The sequence below is a fragment of the Athalia rosae genome, chromosome 1, assembly GCF_917208135.1.
Source record: "Athalia rosae chromosome 1, iyAthRosa1.1, whole genome shotgun sequence".
NCBI classification, from domain to species: Eukaryota; Metazoa; Arthropoda; class Insecta; order Hymenoptera; family Athaliidae; genus Athalia; species Athalia rosae.
This window is the reverse complement of record NC_064026.1, coordinates 16,762,829-16,783,604: the sequence shown is the minus strand read 5'-3', so window position 1 is coordinate 16,783,604 and position 20,776 is coordinate 16,762,829. Positions and strand designations below refer to the sequence as shown.

Below are 20,776 nucleotides of genomic sequence, written 5' to 3'. Positions count from 1 at the left end.
AAACGTAGCAGCGGTAAAAATTTACTCGTATAACTCGATCGAGTTGATTTATCGTTTTACCGTTGGCACATAAATGACAGCCACTAATTTACGATACGGATACACGTACACAGCTACCGCGACCCTAGTCAAACGACAGCCCCGCTCGTTTTATCTCCGTAATCGTCGCGGCTGATTTATTCTCCACCCCCGATCAACGTGGCGATACTTTCCCCGCTCAGAAATAGCTCCTGGTAATCGTGCCGGTATATCACACTTTCATTTTTTATCCCCAAATTTTCGCCTTTTTCTAGATCAAAGAACGCGTCTCTACGCGAGGGCTGAGGGAATGTGCCGACGTACGACCTTTCACGTACAGTATACGCCTGAAAAAAAAAATTTAATTTTCTCAAAAACTTTCAACATATGCATGCACATCATGAATAATATCTTATACCCTCTTTTTCCGGCGTCACGTTTTTTTCTCATTCATGTTGTTTTTATATTCGTATCGCATTTATCGTTGCGAAATTCTTCCGGTACGTAAAATAAGTCGGTTTCTCGGTCGGATTTTACAATAAACGTGTAAGAGGATTTTTTTCCCCAAAAACATGTGGGCTGTAAAAGACGATTGTATATATATATATATATATATATATATATATATATATATATATGTGCGAACACCGAGTAAGGGAAAATTCGAACGGTCCTCTTTTTTTCCCTGCTCACGGATATCATAATCTTCGAGGGGGGATTTCTTTCATCCGTCAAATTGGAACGTCCGTCGGAAGAAGGGGACGAATAATTGCAATATCACCGCGACAATGGATGTGAGTAATTCGACGATACAATGCGGTAGATTCGTACGCGCGTAGCGTTAAATCGGGTAATAGTATGTGATTGCGTAAGACAGCGGTGCAGGATGTGGAAAGCCGATAATTTGCACCCTCGTCCTCATCCCTTCCGGGCAGTTGCTCCGGCTGACAGGGAAGGAAATCGAACACAGCCAATTGCCGCGTGGCTCCCGAAGGCACGTGACTCGAGTCCCAAGGAATTCGAGTATTCCCATGGGATGACCGGCTGTAAGTCACTGTCGCTCCTTTCCGCGGATCTCTGGATGCCGAAAAATAAACAAAAAGGAATACTCGGAAATAAATGAAACGAGATCGGTATCAAATTCCCCCCCCCCCCCCCACATCGTCGTACGCGATGACTTGTCATTTTTTGTCCGGTAAAATATATTTTGTACTCCAATCATTCACAAGGAATACCCGTCAGCTGGACATTTGTTTGCGTTTATTGGGTATAATCGCACGAATAGTACGCGAGGCCGGTCCCTCCAGATTTGGGCTATAATTAATTCACCGAATCGTCCGGTGTCAATTACTCGAGTGAGGGGGGGGGCGTTACATGACTCACATCTGGGGCCAACTGATTTCCCGATATTCACTTGTATTTGTCAAATCCGCCGCGGTCTAATTAAGGAGCTAATTAAGAGAAAGCGAACACGGATGCGGCGGTCGGCAACGCGTAAGTCGGTTGAGAATAAGGTGGATCGGTAGGGGAGCGGAAGGAAAATAATGCGGCCCCGAATCCCCAGGCGAATATCGAGCGGGCGCGCGGTACACCTTGATAATTAATACAACTGAACCCTAATCGCTCCCCGCTTCATTTCCATAGATTACCACAAGCGACGCGCCTCCGGGCATAATCAACCGTGATGTGATTATCATATTATATACGCGTTCCGTGTCGATATTGATATGGAGGCGGTTATGGAATGAAGTTTACCACGACGACTGTACGATAAAACCCGGAATTCGCACGTTAGAAATATCACTAAATCGACGATATTCGAACGTAAAATTTCAATTCATTCATTCTTCCGTCCGTTCCATCCATTCAGTCATTTTTTGAACGGACATTGGGTCGATATCGACGTCTCATCCGCGCCGCTCCGCTCCGGGCCAAACTTTTGAATTGAGATTCCGCTGCAGCTGCGGCTAAGTTCGTACGTATAAGCGTATAATTACGCGCATCCGTTGCGCGGACGAACATCAGCGACGTTCGTGCGAAATTTGGTGGAAAATCTTCGTAGAAAGATGTCCGCGCTAGGGCAATTGGAGGCGATTATCGTACAGATCACGTTCCAAACAAATCGCGAGCTCATCTTCCTGTATACCCGAAAAAATAATTCCGCCCAGACGTCCCGCGAAATTCACGGACACGTCGCGGGAGGATTTCTCGGTATAGTATTTAACGGAATTTCATGGAATTTCAAAGGGTTTCGTGCGGGGAGTGCGAGGGAATTCGCGGGGTGAGGCTCCCAAACACGGCGAGAATGTCGAAGGACGTGGAAAAAATTTCAAAGCTTTTAAAAATCTGACTTCTTCGCGGAAGATTTTAGAGACTAGCGATATGCTTTTCGGGATATTTGGATAGCGATCGATCGCTTTATCCTACCTACGGTGCATCTATTTATCTATATTCGCGCACATCGCGTATATACACTTGTCGAGGCAACAGCTGCGTAATCCGATTGAACGTGGACGGTCGGGTTCGCGCGATATAGGAACAAAACCTGATCGCGAATTGCATCAGCTTCAAGCGCAACTTTATCAAACTCTTTTTCACACCGAATCCTTTCGCGTACGTAGCAAAAGCTGGAAAGTTCAAGTTCAATTTACTTCTCGCTTTGTTTTTTACTTTCTATAATAAAACTTTCAAAACCCGTGACCCGCGATACCTATATTTTTATAGGTATGTGCGACTCCCCCACGTGGGTTGCGATAAAGCGTCGCTGTAACGCCCGTATTGGTGGACTTGGAAATAACACCGCTACACCTATTGCTTCGTTGGATTTTTCATAATTGATAAAATGTAACAATATAAAACAAAAAAATCGAACGCTGTTGCGTAGCGCACGTATAAGTATACGTTATACATATAGGTATATGTATACCTACGAGCATGATATCGTAACAACGAAGCATCGTTTTTAAATATGTATACATGCATATATCGTGTACATACCCTAACCGATAATGTTGTATAAACATATTTCATATACCCGTGTACGTTATACAACCTTGTAAAATGCAAACTTCGCTCCGGCAGATTTTTTTCTCCTCTTTTTTTGATTCTCTTTATAGCCGTACCCTTGAAATTACCTGTCCTCGAATCGTTGAGAGAAAAATTAAGTAGGGGAAAGCCGGACAAAAAAAACATTAATTGAACAATGTCAGGTTATATGAACGCTCCAGTTATGTTATATGTACGCATCAAAGGTTATCGCGCATATGTATACGTATATTACATAATACCCTTGTCAGAGGAGTTGACGACAGTTTTCTCGGCACCGTTCCATTTTCAAATTCCACCAGCCATTTTGCATAAATTTCGTAGCTTCTGTACAGCAGGCGTCCCATTTACGAAGAGAAATGTACACATATGGCTCATTGTTTCGTGATTAATTCTTCTTATGCAGAGAATAATCAACAGAGGGGACAACAATTAATAATCAACGAATGAGATAAAATTGGGTGCAGTTGAAAAAAAGAGAGTCGATATATGAGTTAGCCGCGATATTGCGATCACGTGAGTCGGATTCGTTGTACTTTTTCTCTCATTATATTCTTCGGGGGTTCAAGAGGAGGGAAAAAAGTGACGAGAAGGAAAAAATTACTGTCGGATAAGTACGAAATCATGGCGTACATCACGGGATGAAAATGGCTATACTTAATTTTCGGGTTCTCGGCGTCGCATAGCGCTTCTCGGAATCGACAAATCCGTACACGTACCCGACCCATATGTCGCCACATAAGCAGGTCGCGGATTCTGCGGTGATGCGTGCCGCGAAAATCAGCGCCTAGTACGTGACATCGTCTGAAATCCAATTTTATAAGTTCGGGTGGATACGTGTGTACCAAAGGTATAGTAGGTATATAGGTTCAACTATTAATGCGCGATACATATTCCATGACCGAATGTAAGTGAAACGTTTCACAGCTTTTGCCCTTCAGAGATGAGAATGTCGAGAATTGAGAACCAGGAGGGTGTGTGGCCCGCAAAAAAATTAGGATACTCCGGCAAAACTTGGCTTAAAGAGCACGAAATCGATTCTACTTCTAATCTTTGAGGGGAAAGTCCTTTGAAAATTTAACCTCCCCAACGGTCCTTCAATCTCCCGGAGCTATACGAGATTTGGAGGAAGAGCTCAGGTTCAATTTCGGAAAATTTGAGCTTTTTATTCCGTCCAAAGGATACGCAAAAATTTTGCGTTTATATTTGGACTTGGTTTACGCGTATTCTTTTGCTTAAAGAAATTTATCGTCGTTCATGTCGATCTTTTCTGTAGAAAAAAAAAAAAAAAAAAAACATGGCGCAGAGCCACTCATCGGAATTGCAAAATTATTCTGCATCGTACGTATGTACTTAGGTATAGTCGGGGTACATTATAATCAATTCGGAACGTACGATAAGTTCATATTAAATTTTGGCGCTCGCTCGAAATTCAAAACAAACAAAAAAAACAAACGAAAAAACGAAAAAACTTCTCCGACTCGACTCAGGGTTCAAATTTTATTGCACTGCAATTCCGTTGCACGCGGTTGCCAGCTGAAACATCTGCGAGTCGATCCCCACGGTGAAGGGAACGGAGAATCGGTATTCAAAATTGCGAAGAAGAGAAAAAAATTTGCGATAATTATCGAATTATATTTAGCGGGCTCTAATTACTGCATAAAATATTATATAAAGTATAAAAGTAAAAACACGGCTGCGGATTATACGTGAACAACATTTTTCGATAATTCTTCGTTTATACAATTACACGATTTCGAAACAAAATTGGAAAAAAAAATTGTCTAATTGTATCAGCAAGCCCGAGCCGACCGATAATCGTTTTTTCATCGATGATTATTACATAAATTGCCGATATCCCAATCGCGTTGTTACCGAAATCGAGTAGGACACATCAACCGAATTAACGAATCGTTCGCCTCCGGTGATAATCGTAAGAAAGAAGTGAAGAGAAAATTGCAATCGAGAAGATCGGGCACATCTATACGTTATGCGGTACGTCCACCAACGGATATCGTGAAACAGAGAAAAAAAGAATGAGCGCCACACGAGGTGGATAGCTCGTTCAACGTTGTACGAAACACAACAAAAATCTTAACAAACCAGTGAATTACACATACGTACCAAATGGACGTGTTGCTTTTATTGAACGGTCAATTAGACCCCGAATATTACCTACCCGTAATCACATTACTTCCAGATGTAGCACCTACAGTCCTGCGAGCGGGCAAGATCGCGAACGCGCGAGAGCGCATAATAATCTAATTACGCGATTATGACTCTGCCGACACTCTTGGAAATATTTGGTTCGGGACGGGCCCTCTGCGCGGAATATTTTAACTGGGGCGGGTTAACTCGCGAACGGAAATAACCCCCATGAATCAATCATCGCGTTTTAGTTCGGTATTGAAAGATGTTTTCACGAGCGCAGCTCTGGCGGAGACATTGATCGGAATCAGCTCCGTCGACGTCAGACTCAGAATTATACGAAACAAGTAAAATAGCGAATAGTACGTGCGCGACGACAAAGGCCGCCAGTATACCCACCCGTCTATTACACGATAAAGACGATCGTCGTCTGTTTCAGAATGTGATATTTCTACCGGGTAACTACAAGGTTCGAATATTTCCTCGCGACGCGATCGATTTGTTGGAGATAATCTTTACGTGTATTCCGCGCAAACGGTATTCAATGTCGTTTGTACATACGCAAACCAACTAGCGACAAGCGTCGTTCACGGTATTCTATTATCCTCCGTAATATTCGATACCACCCGATTCCGTTCTATTCCATTTCCATTGTATTTCTCATTTGGTATTCGTACGCGAAGATTTATCGCGTCTAGTTTCGACGAGTGCGGCGGTGGCGCGTCGAGCGTCGTATAGGGTGCACGGGTTTCCGCGAGCTCTTCGGTTTCCGCAGATCCGGAAGAACCGGGGTCGTCGTGTTCGCGGGCGTTGGTCGGAATCACCGAACTCCGGCGATCGTAACAGCCGAAAACGGAACAAAAGTTTCAAGGAAAACCGGAAGTTTGCTTCTCCTCTATGAATGAACGCACACCGACTTTCATATCCAACAAGCAACGATGGCATTCAGCCAAAGCTTTCGGCTCTTCCGTTCCGCGGTTTATATCCGCCCGAACGTACGTACCTTATATTATACCTTTCGAGCTTTCGGGCGTTCTAATCCCCTTCCTGGAGGCGGTCAACTACAAATATCTCGAAATCAGACGCGATGTGGTCGTGAAAATACATCGCGTGCTCATGCGGGATTTTATGCGCAATTAATATGCCAAGTGTTCTTTTTTTTTTTTTATAAAGTGTGTCAAGTAATTCGGAGGAAGTGAGCCGAAGCGAAAACAAATGACTCGTTTATCGAAAAAGGAAATCAGAAAAAAATAAATAGATTAAAAACCGAACGCGTCGTGATCTGTTTCTCCGTTTAGTCATTTTTTTTTTTTTTCATCTTATTTCTCATCTTCTTGCCCACCCTGTACATGTAGTTGAGACAAAATGAAACAATACAACGTGCAGATTACTGGGCGAAATAAAAAGATGTACGATTGGGGTTCTTTTTTTATTTTTATCGTGTACTTTGAAAGCCGCAAAATGAGGAAGTACGATACGCCTTCGAGAAAACGTGTACGACCGTGTCGTATTGAACAGCTGTTACTTGCGAAGAATTCGTTCGCGAGATATTATGGGCATAAAGAAGAGAAAAGACAAGAGTGAAACGGAGAATGATGTAAACGGCAACAACAAATTTCTGAATACGTGTATATTGTAGCTACAGCTACTTTTACTTGGTGTGCAGCCGGGATCACGGTGGATAATGTTTAATCCCATTTTATACACCCGTTGACACTGCAAAAGAACATAAAACCTGACGCTATTATATAAGGGCTGCTCTGTACCTTCGCCATTAAAGTTTACCCCACCACCACCACCACCACCACATCACCCGCCTTTTTCCAAATAACAAAGAAAAAACGAAATGAATTTTTTTATTTCAAATCGAAGAAATATCGAGGAATTTTTTGTCGTAATATTTTACCTATGATATAAATAGCTTTGTAGTGAGAAGTAGCGAATTATGTGCGATTTAATGAAGCAATTTTCGGGGATAATTCGCAATTTTGTATACTCGGTCAAATATACCGATATACGGTTGGAGGTTGGAGAATCCGTTGGAGAAAAAAGTATAAAATAAGAAAAACATATTTATTAAATTTTCGATTATTTGGATGGTCGTTCGAGCCAATTCTACCACGAGGGAGCTAATCGATAGTCGATAATTGGATTGTGCGAATTTACGTTCGCACTCGTGAAACGCGAGTCGGTGAACCGAGACGTAAACGTTCGAGGATATTAATGAAGACCGGAAAGAGAGTATTAAGACAGGAGAAAAAAGGAAGAAGGCGAAAATTTATCCTCACTTTTTATAGGGGGGTACGTATACCGAGGCACGTGTATAAAAATATTCAGAGGTAAGAATTTCGGCGCTCGGCGATATGACAAATAAAACAGTAGAAAAAAAAAAGAGAAAAAAAATCAGGAATGAAGACTCTGCGAAAAGTATGAGACTGAGAAGAGATTACCTTATCTGCAACGCTCGGTGATTTTCGACTTGATAAATTTTTGTTACTTCCTTTTTTTCCTCTTCTATTTCACGCACGTTCCTCCACATTACAAATTGTAGTAGGGTTTCGTTATTGAAATTTATTTGAAAATCGACGAGTCTCCAGAATGGTTTTTTCATTTCGGTTGAATTTTAACGCAATTGTACATAATTAGTTCACATCGCTGAGAAATTTTTCTCTGAATACCTCGAGTCGACCTTTCGCGTAGCGAAATACGATATAATAATGAAAAGCTGCATTATCGTGTGTAACGTGGGGTTTTCAGCCCCGTTACTACGGCACCCAAATCTCCCAAAATTTCCTCCCGTTTTCCGTTAATATTAAAGAAAACTACAGCACACCGAAAAGAATCACCGAGGCTAAATTGAAATAAGAGATATTCCGTATATTAAGCTAATTTTCGTTGTTGTTCCGAATATTCTCTTATGTGACCTGGGAAAATACCGACGAGTTGAGCCGAGGACGACCTACGACGACCTCCCGGGCCCTTTTCTCCAAGGATACAACTCTGACGCCATCCGTGCCAATCAAAATACCGATGTGCACTCTCCCGCTGTGGACCGGACCACCAGCTGATGACAGCATCGCCAACATCTCCCGCCTCCCGATCTCCCAAATCGCTACCGGCGTATAGGACCGCAAGACGACCCGTCTACGATCTCCCGCTAGACGATAGGTGCGTGAGACGCTCTGCTACCGACGAATGGATGCTACGGAGACGGCGTATAGGGTGGCATGAATCGAGTAGTGTCACCTCCCGTCCCGTAACTCACTGGCCAGGAGCCAGACCAAACTAACATCTACCGTTCCGGAACTGATCCCGTCACCGGGTAAAACTTGGTAACCTCCCGAGATGACGTTCTGCCTAGGAAGACATGTAGGAGCCGAGGCACAAGTGAGCCCAGGACTACATTCCGACTCCCGAGACGACATAGAATAGAGATGTTGCTCTTGAAGACGAGGACTCCAAGTGCCTGAGTCGACGCAGCCTTGGATGGCCTTCCAAACGCAGACAGCCAGCCGGTCAGTATTCAAAAGCGAGCGCGGCCGATGAGGAAGCATGGATGATGACGTCAGAGGAGAGGAGAGGCGCCGAATAGGCAAATTCAATTGTCACCCGAAGAATTGCGCCCTACACCAATGTGGCCTAATTAGGAGAGGGAATCGCCAATCCGGACGATTTCCGAGAAAGAAGATCCTGGACATCGGCGCTCAACTCGTCCTACTCTACGACATACCGTTGAACCGACAGGATGTTTTTAGTTAGATCCTTCAGCACCCGTTAAGATCTTCCTTTTCCACTTTCCTAATCTACCGTACCGCTCTCGTTTTCACCTCTGTTTTATCGCTACCGTTGAATTTAGATTCACCCCCGTCCGCCCTTTAGTTTCAAAAGTTTATTTAAATCTAGAGTCACTAGTTAAAAGTTAGTAATTAGAGTCAGTAAAATCAGTGGGTGCCGAACTCCTTCAATAAGGTTAGGTTTTCCACCTTCTGAGAGAGACACGACGCCGTAGCCAAGTGAGGATTGAAAATTGCCTTAAAGTATTGCGTATTTTTGTTATATTGTTTCGTAAGTCGGTGGGTACGAGCCCACCGCAGTTTATTATATTTTGTGTAAGTCGGTGGGTACGAGCCCCACTGCAATTCGGTACGGTCCGGTCCGTTTTACGTCTTTGAGTTTTGGGCAATTCTGCAATTCCTCCCGGCACACCTCGTGGCCGAATCAAACTATCCTGCGTTTTGGAAATTATATTTATCTGAGTCTTTAGTTTGGTCTTCTACCGTTTCTCCCGTGCATTTGCTGCACGTGGCATCATTTATTACGTTTCGTAATTGAGTAAAATTTAAGTAATACGTTAAGTAAGCCTTGGTGATATTTGGTGATGCTGTATGGTATTGTGCTTATAATTTGATGACTTAGGTAATATGTTCTACCGTATTGATTGGTCATTTCTTTGGTTAATTTGTTACCCCTGCGTTAACTATTTTGTTCCGTTACGTTCCCGCTCATTGTCAGTTTGCAAAATCTATTTGCCTGTTACCGTAGGGTAGCCACGGAAAAGCGCTCCGTGTAAAATCGCGCTTTTCTCCCGTTTGTAATTGTCGCACATTTGGACAATTCGTGAAAACTATCAGTAATCTCACGTTAGGCCTTCCGAATACCGACACTATAATTCTGTACTACCGTAAATGATTTCCCGCTACCGTTAAACGAATTATATTTTGTTACTCCCGAACTTTTGTAAATCTACCGATTCTGTACTTCTTGCCGAATTTGTTAAAATACAGTATCCCGTAATTAAGAATTTGGTTTTGCGTTATCGTTATTTTATTTGCGCCCGAATTGTTGTTGTGAATCCACGCCACTCTACCATTTATTTCGCTGTTGGACAGCCTGTGCGTAGCCAGCCACTCCGCCGGATCTGCATTCGTTTATTCCGTAAGTTTTGTTAATTCGTTACGTGACGCGATAACGCGTCTGGCGCCCAACAATTTTTTCGTTCCGTTTTCCGTTTTTCGTTCCGTTTTCCGTTTTCAGTTTCGTGCAGATCGCGCCGAAGGCACGTGAGTGTTTCCCGCGTCCAACCCGCCTGGGGTAAAAATAATACCACCGTCGCACGTGGTAAGGAAAATAATTAATTGCTCGTTGAATTCGGGGTGAAAATGGATGCGGATTAGCATCTTATAATCTCGCATATCGCGTTTTCTGTTTTTTTGTTGGGCTAAATTATTCGCGTCTTCGTTTGAAAACAAAAGAAAAATTGAGTTCTTCGGAACCCTGGGCGTATGGCGTTCGCGGGAAATACTTAGGACGAAGGGTTCGTTAGAGAAATTGGAAAGGGGTAATGCGATGCTTTATAAAAACGGATTTCGAACCTTCCTCTGCTCCGGTATACTAATCCCATTAGGAGAAAACAACGATTAAAACAACGGAAGAGCTGCAACGGCTTTATGGAATGGGGTATTCTATGGGTATTTGAATACTACACGTACGCGCGTCACCCATACATGGCGAACGTTTTAGCGTTACAACGAGATACAAAACGAGAAATCGTGTACCTATACCGCTACATTATCTACGCTCGAATTGGTTTCAAATTACGGCCAACTCGCGGCTACATTCTTTCATTCGGAATTCCAAATTCGAATAAGTTTCAAGGGTTTGAATTAGGGCTGATGGGTAGCGAAGTGAACGAGAGCAATTATTACCGTGTGAAGAGGATTTCAGAGTAGAAGATAAAAAAAAACATACTTACAGAAATCAATTTAAAGCGGTCGAATCCGCGGGCCCCCAATATAATTGGACGGTGACGTTTCCAGCTGAATTTTTCAATTTTACGCCCTGCATTCGTTCAAATAAATCAACTCTTCGTTCCGTACAAAGATTTTCCCTCAATTTCCCAGTGCATGGAACAAAATCTTTCTTTTTTTTTGTCTCAAGAACATTTCGCGAAAATTTTTCACATCCCAGATTCTTTCTCGGTAGGTTCGAAACTTTGATTTTACCTCCGATAGAAAGGTACGAAGATTCACCCGCGAATTTCGATTGAGAAACGATCGAACGTCGAAGATTTGTCTGGTGGATGTTAGATGCGGTATTTACCCCGTGGGTGGTGAGGGGAGAAGGGCACGAACCTTTGACAAGGTTCGGAGGTCTGCCCAATCAACAGTGAAATAAACCGCCCGTGGCTTTACGTTCGGTAAGGATTAGCAGCCGGGTTATAACCTCGATAACCTTCGGCGGGCGAGCGTTATACGTGCGGGGCGGCAAACTGATGACCATGACGTCCCGAGCGAATAGCGATTCTCTAGTTTTCCGTGAGGATCGTCGCAACGATAGTTTCCAGAATTGAGGAGATTTCGAAACTAACTTTTATAGAAGGACTCTCACCGCGACGACCGATATTACCACAGTATCCACGTAAAAGGGTATAAAACCTGCGCCCGACGAGTCGAATTAAACATTATTTATTATCGTTATCATCATTATTACTCTACCTCACATTGTTATTATCATTATACGGAACACGTTCCGTATAGCGGGAATAGAGAGCAGACGATGCGTACGTGTTTCCACAGTCAAGGACATCCTCATCATCCTCTGCAAACTAATCTAAAGGACATGATATCTTACGCCTTGGGTACTTTGCAGTCGCGAATTATCTAGGTATAGGTAGGGTACACCAACTTTGAAAATCAGCTGCGGCATCCTATGTATACGTTATATACAAATCGTTTGATGAGGAATGTTACCGTTGGAATCGGTATAGCGTCTGTAGTCTGAATGAGGGAATTCAATTTATAGGGATACTCGTTACTCAAGGTACGCGAAAAGGGTGGGAGAAACTATGGCGGGATGGATATTTGTTATTTCCTGACGCAGCGGTGGTACGCAATAGCACTATAGGTATAGAGCGTACGTTTCGTACATGTATTATTTTTGCGTAAAAATTTTGGCGAGTTATTTCGCAGAGCATTCTGACAAACTAGGTATACATATGCATACATATATATACATATGCATGCATACATACATAGGCATACATATGCATACCTATGCGTACAATGTACGTACGTACGCGGAAACGTGTGCTGCGAGTACAACAGAAATTTTATTTATATTCGCCACGCGTTGGATCAGCCACTGCACGCTACCTGCAACTCGAGCATGCCTATTAATTGATAATGAACCGCGTGACTAATTGATGAATTTAATGCACGAGGAGGGTAAAAATTTCAATTTATAAAATTACATTCTACTGCTGCAGCGAATAAATTCACCGATGCATTTTGTAATGCGAAGAAAACGTGTGGGGAGACGGGAATAGGGAAGAGACGTAAAAGGGGGGAAAAAATGTGAGCCCTGAATTCCGGCTGTTATCCAAGAACCGGAGCATGAAAAGTGGGTTCATAATGCAATCGTCAACTGGATTGATTTGTTTTTTTTTTTTTTTAATACGTCGGGGGGTTTTTCCTCAATGTAAATCTCAGTTGGCGGGACGCGGGGGGGTTTAACTTTAGCCGCCATCTTGAGAAACATGTTTTATCAAATACCTCGGGAACCGTGCATCGTACGACACAAACAGCAGACATGGTTTTTGTAGATAATAAAATTGTCTGTAACTTCTATCCAGAATTTCTTTCTGTGAAGTGCATAGGTTTTTATATATAGCCCGTCAAACTTTTTCAAAAACGATCTACGCTAAATATTCAGTTAAGGGCTGGTGCTGCGTTAGAAATGGTAATGAACAAATTTGTAGTATATGAAATTTTCAATGAATATTGTTCGAATGTTTTTTTCGTAAAATCAATACTTCGAGAGCTTCAGTGCTGTAAATGCCGAGTCGACGCACAACAGCTACGAAATTAGTGAAATTGTAATGCGGTTTTTTTATACATGCGTCTATAAGTATAGGTCGTATGGAACAGCTATCGCCGTCATAACATCTTGGTATAATTTTTGATAAAAGATTCAAACAAATTACCGTCGAGAACAATACAGAAGGGTCATTTATACCTGGCCGACTGCAGGCGCGTGGAGCACGTCGCGGTCGCAAAATCATGACTTCGCGGCTCGCTGGAAGCCGTAATTTTGATTGAAAAAAAATTTGAAGAATAGCGAATTACAGGTATTACTATGCTTCACAAGACTGATACTAGACATTTTTTCGATAAGTATCACGAGAAAGAAGAAAAAAAAAAAGAAAAACCAGTTTCAAGTTCTTAATTTTTCAGTTTCTGCCAACATATCCAACAATCAGCTTTCTCGGTTCATTTTCCTTTCCAAATGTATAATACACCCAATACCTGTATGTACTATGTGCACTTTACAGAAACAAATTTATGATGAAAGTTGTAGAAAATTTTATTATCTACAAAAACGATGTCCGCTGCAGGTTTTGTGGTACGACGGTATTTGATAAAACGTATTTCTCAAGATGGCGACTGAAGCTCTACCCCCCGCCTCGCGCCAACTGAGATTTACATCCAGGGGACACCCCCGACATATTCCAAAAAGAAAATCAATTCTGTCGAAGATTATTGCGATTTTTACTCTGGCTCTTAAGCTATTGATGGAAACTGGAAAAAAAATCAGTAGAAGGTAATTCGGTCGTATCAAGGTTTTGCGTGCTATGCAAAATCGGAGGTTTGTCGAGTGGAGCAGAAAGTAGGCAATATTGGATAAATTTTTATCCAATTTATCCGAGCCACAAGGGTGCGTGATCGAACTACATAAGAACCGCGTACATAAAATGCCAAGAACCGACGATTTTCTTTTTTCCGTTAATTCGTGTGACTTGAAAAATATATAATCTCAATTGACACCCATCGATGCAAGGCCTTCGCAACGTTAGCAGAAAACTGAAACCAATAATCGAAAGAAAGAAAAGCGAAATAAAATGACGGGTGAAAAAAAAAATTGTCTCAAACAATTATTTGATTTGGATTTATGTTTTCGGTTCAATTAATGTTTCGCCCTTTGAATTTCGATTTTTCAGAGTATATTACCGCCAGAATATAACCCCTTGTAAAATTTTGAAAATCGCGAAAATGTTGGAATCCCATAATAAAGCGGATGAATACCTGCAGAGGTAATGAAAAATTTTCCAACTGCATCGATCCTGCGGAATTTAAAGCGTCGCTCCGGAGCGGTTTTTGGAACGTGCTCGGCATGATAAGAACGAGAATCTAACGTACCGAACAATGAGATCCATCGATAAGAGCTACCGATGCGGGCAAGAGAAGTGTATTTGTTCGCACCACAGAATCAATATCCCACGTACGTATGTACGTCAGTACGTACGTTGAAATAAGAGAGGAAAGGGCTCAATTTGGGTAGCAACGAAGAATTTCATATCGGCTTGCGCAACTGGTTGTATATATTGGAAAATTGGATCAAGTGAGCCGCTGGAAATTTGCGCGACCCATCCGGAAATCCAGGGGTAACGTTTCAAAGGTATAACGATACCACAGAATAAGGGACTGGTAGAACCAGAAGCGACAATGCGCTATTTTGCTGTTGCCAGTTTTCGTGGCCTTGAACGGCGGTCGCCATGTTTCGAACAAGTAGATTAGTACAAGATGGCCGACAGCACCTTCTGTTTATCAATTGACGTTTCAAAAAACGGGCCAGAAAATACTTGGTCAAAACATGGCGACCACCGTTCTGGTTTTACTAGTCCTTATTATGTGACGATAGACTCCGGCCTAAATTCACAATACATACAAAACTCGCAAAAATCACTTCCCAAAATCCTTCGCTTCGTTTCGCGAGCTTTTAGTCAGGGAGAAGTGGATAATAACGACAAAGAAATTCCAAAAACCAACAAATAAAAAATGTACATACATAGTACCGTATACGGCGAACGAATCAAGCCGATAACCTAACCTAACCTAACCTAACCTTTTCTTCACCTCATGCATGAATGCATAAAAGTTAAGGCCGTTTCCGACCTGCCGAAATGGTCGGACTTTAAGAGGATCGTCTCTATGCGGCGATCATTGAGGAAAAGTATACTCGTCCTCTAGGCTCTCTCGTGAAGGCAGCAGGAAAAAAATGGAAAATTAAATAAAGGAGGATGAGAGAAAGAAATGTTTATACAGGTCGACATCGTCGTGTGTCGTAAGACCTACCCTGTGCTTCGCTACATGTAGCGAAGCTCGTGTCACTGCAACTATACCTACGGGGTGGCGAGCGAGAAACTTTCGCCAAGTTTTATTCGCGGAGAAATATATTCAACGGAGCAGAAACGCGCCTCGTCCCTCACTCGGGACTTGAAAGGGTTTAATGTTACCTGGAAATTATTGTAGAACATACTCCGCCGCATGCTGCACGCGATGGGAAAAATATGCAAATTGTGAAAATGAGCTTTCGAAGCTGCACCTGCTGTTTAGACTGATTGTCTGTTACAAGCCCCCGGGCTGTTGCGTCATTTTACGACAAAATTTACGATTACATGTACGAATGCGTGCAACTTGTCGTACGAACTTTTTTCGGATTGAAAAATTTTTCCGGAAATTTTTCCCGACCAGATCGACTGTTTCTTTATTCTTCTTTTATCTATTGCCCGAAAAAACCATCATCGGGCATACACGACGCAATTTTGCCCGCGGTTACTCCTCTTGTACTGTTTCTCGGAGATAATTTAACGGCATGATAATTTTTGTCGTACGGCGGCAATTTTCCAAGGAAGTTGTACAAAGACAGAAGGTAAAAGGGATTCATTCCCGTACGGGTTCCGGATACTTTTGTGACAATTATGAACTTACTAAAATTAATCCCCTCCCACGCGGTGTCGAGTTTGTATTCTTTTTTTTTTTAATTATTATTATTATTATTATTATTATTATTATTATTCATTTTCTTTCACTCCATTGTTCCCAGCTTCTCGACGTGAATATTACGACCATGACCCGAATAATTTTTGTTTCGACACTACTGCGATATACCCTCATTCTTCCAAATTCGAAAAGAAAGAACATGAAAAAGTGGTACCCGTGACAAAACTTAGATAATATTTATAAGTATATAGGGGAACACGGGGCAATATTGGGGAATTCAAGGAATCTACGAAAAAACAAAATAAAAAAATTCAAAATCCCAATCATGTTTCAAGTCCTTTTCGAACATTGAAAAACAAAAATTTACCATATTTTTGGGGTACCCCATTTCGCCTCGCGTTCTCCTGAATGCTACATTTATTTTTATTTGTAATTCAAAGGAAATTTTCAATTCCAAAATTACCGGGATCTGCGGTATACTTCAAAACGCTTTTCAAGCTCATTCCAGGTGCGAAAATTGGCAATAATATAGCCCGGAGAATTTCTCCCTGGAATATACAACCCTCCGTATAAGATAACGGTTAAAAAAAAACAAAAAAAAATTCATTAGATTAAAATATATCATGAAAGAAAATGTGGAGTCGATCGGTATACGCCGCGTATAATCTCTTCCGATAAAACAAATAAGGTAAAGAAAAATTCACCCTTAGGGGCGTGTCAGTTGCATCGCGGTCGTGGTACCGGAAGTTGAAATTCCGTAGGTAAGACGCCGTGTACGTCGGAAAATCGCGTGACATCCGTGCGGACTGGAGAACATCGCATTGAGAATGTCTCAGACCTTCGGAATCCCCCTCCTTCGGCGCATTCCAGTGTCCTAATATACTGCAGTGTACAGCCACAGCGTAACAGGAATGCCCAAGCTGTAGCGTGGGTGTCTCACGCTGGAGCCGCGTCATCGGGAAATGGATGAGCCTGTTGGATCACCAAACGTCCTTGTAAAGCCCCCCCCCCCTCCCCCTCGCCCCCCTCATTCCCCCGTACATGCAGGTCATCGCCTGATGCACTCGATGCAAAAGCTCACTCATCCGCTTCGAGACGTCCTCGTCGGTGTGCGGTAGTTGTGTACGAAAAGAAGATGGATATGAATTATTCGTGAGGAAATATCCTCCCCTAAAAAACCGAGGGTTAATTGTCCTAATTTTTTTTTTTTTTCCTTCACGGTCGAAACTTTCCGAGCACCATCCCGGGAAGAGCGTATACCATTTGGAGCGATGAGAGAGAGAGATTTGGGCGGGAAAAAATTAGAAAAAAACAAAAATGGAAAGAGAAAAGAAGGGACGAGACCGAAATCGTTGAAAAATTTTTCCCCCGCGCGCTCGGTGACGTGGGGAGAAAAATAAAAGAAACTCGTTTCCTCGTCGGGCTGAAAAGTTGTTCGAGATACTCGTATCACAGATATATCGATCGTATCATCCGATGGGTGAACGGTTTCGACTCTCGCTGGATAAAGACTACCCTGTAAAACGTACGGTGTGGAGATCCCTCCGCAGTTCATCTTCTCGCTGACGCGTCGATGGCGATACGTATATTTATGTACTCGCACCGGTGACAAGGTGGTAGCGGATCTGCCAATCAAAAATATGCCGAGATTCCTTGTTCGGCTGAAAGCATTCCCTCGACGTTCGTATTTGCGTTCCATCGGAATGGTATACTCGGGATATCTTAGCTGACGTCCTTAGGGGAGGCCCGCACACAATCCGCCATTCGATCCTCGTGTATTTCATACTCCAGTAATTCAAATACATATAGCCGCCGAGGAAATTGCATACTCGATACAAATTTCACACCGTTAACGACGAAGCGGATCACGAACGGACGGACCGTCACACGCTGGTTTTACCGTCCGGGTCAGCAAAATGACGTTCTACACACGTTTCTCTCTGTGTATTTTCAGCAGCGATCGTCGGAGGGATTACAATGATTATTACACGTCCAACGTACAACTGCGACAGGCGGGGGACTGCTACGCGATACCATTACCTATTCCGTATAATCGTTCGAGGAAACGAAGATCCCGCGACTCTGTCGTCTGAAGTATGGAGGAACACCGTCGCGTCGTCGGCGCACGAATAATATAATCCCATTCCCGTTGATTGTCTCCGAGGAATTCGCCGCGCTGAGAGTCTCGACACCGCGTCCCCTGGTAATCGAAACTACATCAATGCCGCTTTGTTTGAAAAAAAAAAAAAAAAAAAAAAAAAAAACCAAAACCAAAAAACAAAGAAAAAACAAAACAAATGAAGAAAAACAAACGAAAGGAAGACAGAGATTTTACAAACGATACGCCCAATTGTCTCTAGGGAGTATAACACTATGGCGCGTACGTTTTATTGGCGAAATTCCCTCGCTTTTCACGGTTTAATTAGCAAATATTTTGTCTCTTACTTCTTCGAACGCGGGTGCGACGCGGTGAAAAAGTGTCCTTCGGATATCTTCCTCCTTAATTTCATCCTTCGGATCGGAGGATAACCTCGGAACGAAGCGACCGTGGATTCTACTCAAAGTGGAAACAGCTAATAAAAATACGAGTTCTTTGAGAAGACCTAGTTAAAAATAGTCAGTCGTCGTTGGTACATTTTTAGTGTACTGATCGTTTTACCGAATTGCACGGAATCCGTTTGATTTTTTCAACGAATTCCGTCGTCGTCGTCGTCGATCGAGTGAAAGCAAAAACGGGTTCAGATGGTGAGAAACGGTCAGCGTACCCCGATATATCTCGAAGTTGGGAATCTTTCGGCATCTGACACGTTTGCGTAGCGAAGTGATGTACGTACCATCGGTGTCTTAGGCGTGAATAGCGACGGTTGGCTGCAATATTGCGGGGTGACGCGAATATGCTCGCAAAACGAAGGATGCGCGGAATCCTAATCAAGGCACGTTCGCTACACGATAAGCGGCCGTGGTCCCGCGACTGCAATAGGAAAGCAGTGAGCGCGCGTCGAGCGTCGATATAGTCGAAAGTGCGCGGGAGAAGAGAGTCCCTCGGTATGTACGTACGTACGACGTACACATAAAACCCCTCTGTTCAAAGATCCTTCTTTCCGAGCGGAGGAATGAGGAGGCGTACCTATATAGAGTCTACTATTTCACCGCGATTTGCATTTCGAGCACGTCGTACGAGCGATGAAACTGAAGTAAAGCTCCTTCTCGCCTCTCGCCGATATTCCCCCCCCCCCCCTGCGATAGGTGACGAGTGGCGTCGCGACGCTCGGGACCCGCGACCCACCTCAAACTCTGATGAGACGTTTATCGTTTACAAGCATCTATAAACCGAAATTGGAAGCTCAACTTTTTCCGTTGAAATTTTTGCTAATTTTTTTTCTATTCCCTCCTCCTTCCACGATACGTATGTACGTGTAGTCTCTTACGATTCTTTATTTCGCTCGTCCGCCGGAGATCATTTTCGAAATTTGTTACATTTTACCTCTCGTATAACGAGTTATATCTATAATACATAAGAGTCGGGTAAACTTCGCCCCCGAACTAAGCCCCGTGAATTATTTCCATCTAACCTCTCCGCATACTGAACTTGAATCAAGGTTAAATGTTGAAACTCACAAGTTTCAGGGACTTGGAAAACTTTCATACCCCCGAAAAATCGCGTATAACTCCCCTTCGTTCGTACTTCAACGATATACTTTAACACTCTGCGCGAGCATCGGAATAATATACCTACAGCGGGTGAATCTTGTTAATTAATCGTCGTAACCGTTGTCGAGTGAAAATTCAGCGTCGGAATCCAAATCCCTGCGTCAGTAATTCCTGTTTACAAAAAAAAAAAAAAAAAAAAGAAAAATGGGGGGAACAAAGATAATTGAAAATTCGTACAAACGTAATTCTCTTTACGAATAATAATAATAATAATAATAATAAGGTGCGATACGCATCTCAATGGAAATTGAATAAGGAGAAGCGATTATACGCGTGCGAAATTGTTCATGAAAAAAAAAGAGGTCCTGCCGCAGCTATGCCGCGGCAGGACGATAATTCACGTAATCCCCGGGGATCCAAATTTGGCAGAAAATCCGCATTGCCTGTTACATGGCTCACAATTATTTATAATTTAGGTTACGTTTGTCTCGTTTGATCAGATTTGTGCGGGGATAAAGTTTTCGACGGTTCGCGATTGTGAATTGTATAGGTGTTACGGATTCGGAATTGAACAATAACGTATCCGAGTCAAGTCGCGTAGAATATGGTTTGGCTCGATATCGTGTAACAAAAATTTGATGAAAAGATAATAAGAAAGAGGGGACAAAATAATAGAAGAATACAAATTTATTCCGCGACTGGGAGCGGACGTGAATTTCCATCGTTCTTCGCGAATCGTTGGAAAAATAATAACCCCACCTAACCGAAAAACCCCTTTGAAATCGGAAATTTAAATTCATTTTTTTACCTCGAAACTACGTCATTCGCGCCAACACCCGAGATGAAAATGATATAAAAATCCCCCCCATTGTTATTATGCGTAGTGTATTGCGTCGCCAGAACCGTAGAAAAAAAGGAGAAATAATAAAGTAGCGGTTATGAAAAATTGTTTTATCGGTATAAAATAATGAGATTTCTTTAAGAAGTTTATCTTGAATTTATTAGACCTCAACATCTCTGATATTAGGCGCGCCTCGGCTCAGAATTTTGGTTCGTATTACAACTGTATTTCTCGTTTTCTTCCATATAAACGCACACGTTCAAGTTTCCGAAAGAAAAGATATGCGAACAAGTTC

The 20,776-nt window shown here is 42.6% G+C and overlaps 2 protein-coding genes across 4 annotated transcripts in view; one reads left to right on the top strand and one right to left on the bottom strand.

The window, feature by feature from the left end:
* The window catches only part of LOC105689001 (sodium-independent sulfate anion transporter-like), a 65,630-nt gene that overhangs the window by 39,700 nt on the left and 5,154 nt on the right, over positions 1–20,776 (bottom strand). The window lies entirely within an intron of this gene.
* The window catches only part of LOC105688993 (trissin receptor), a 51,673-nt gene that overhangs the window by 27,770 nt on the left and 3,127 nt on the right, over positions 1–20,776 (top strand). The gene's annotated exons all lie outside the window — the stretch shown is intronic.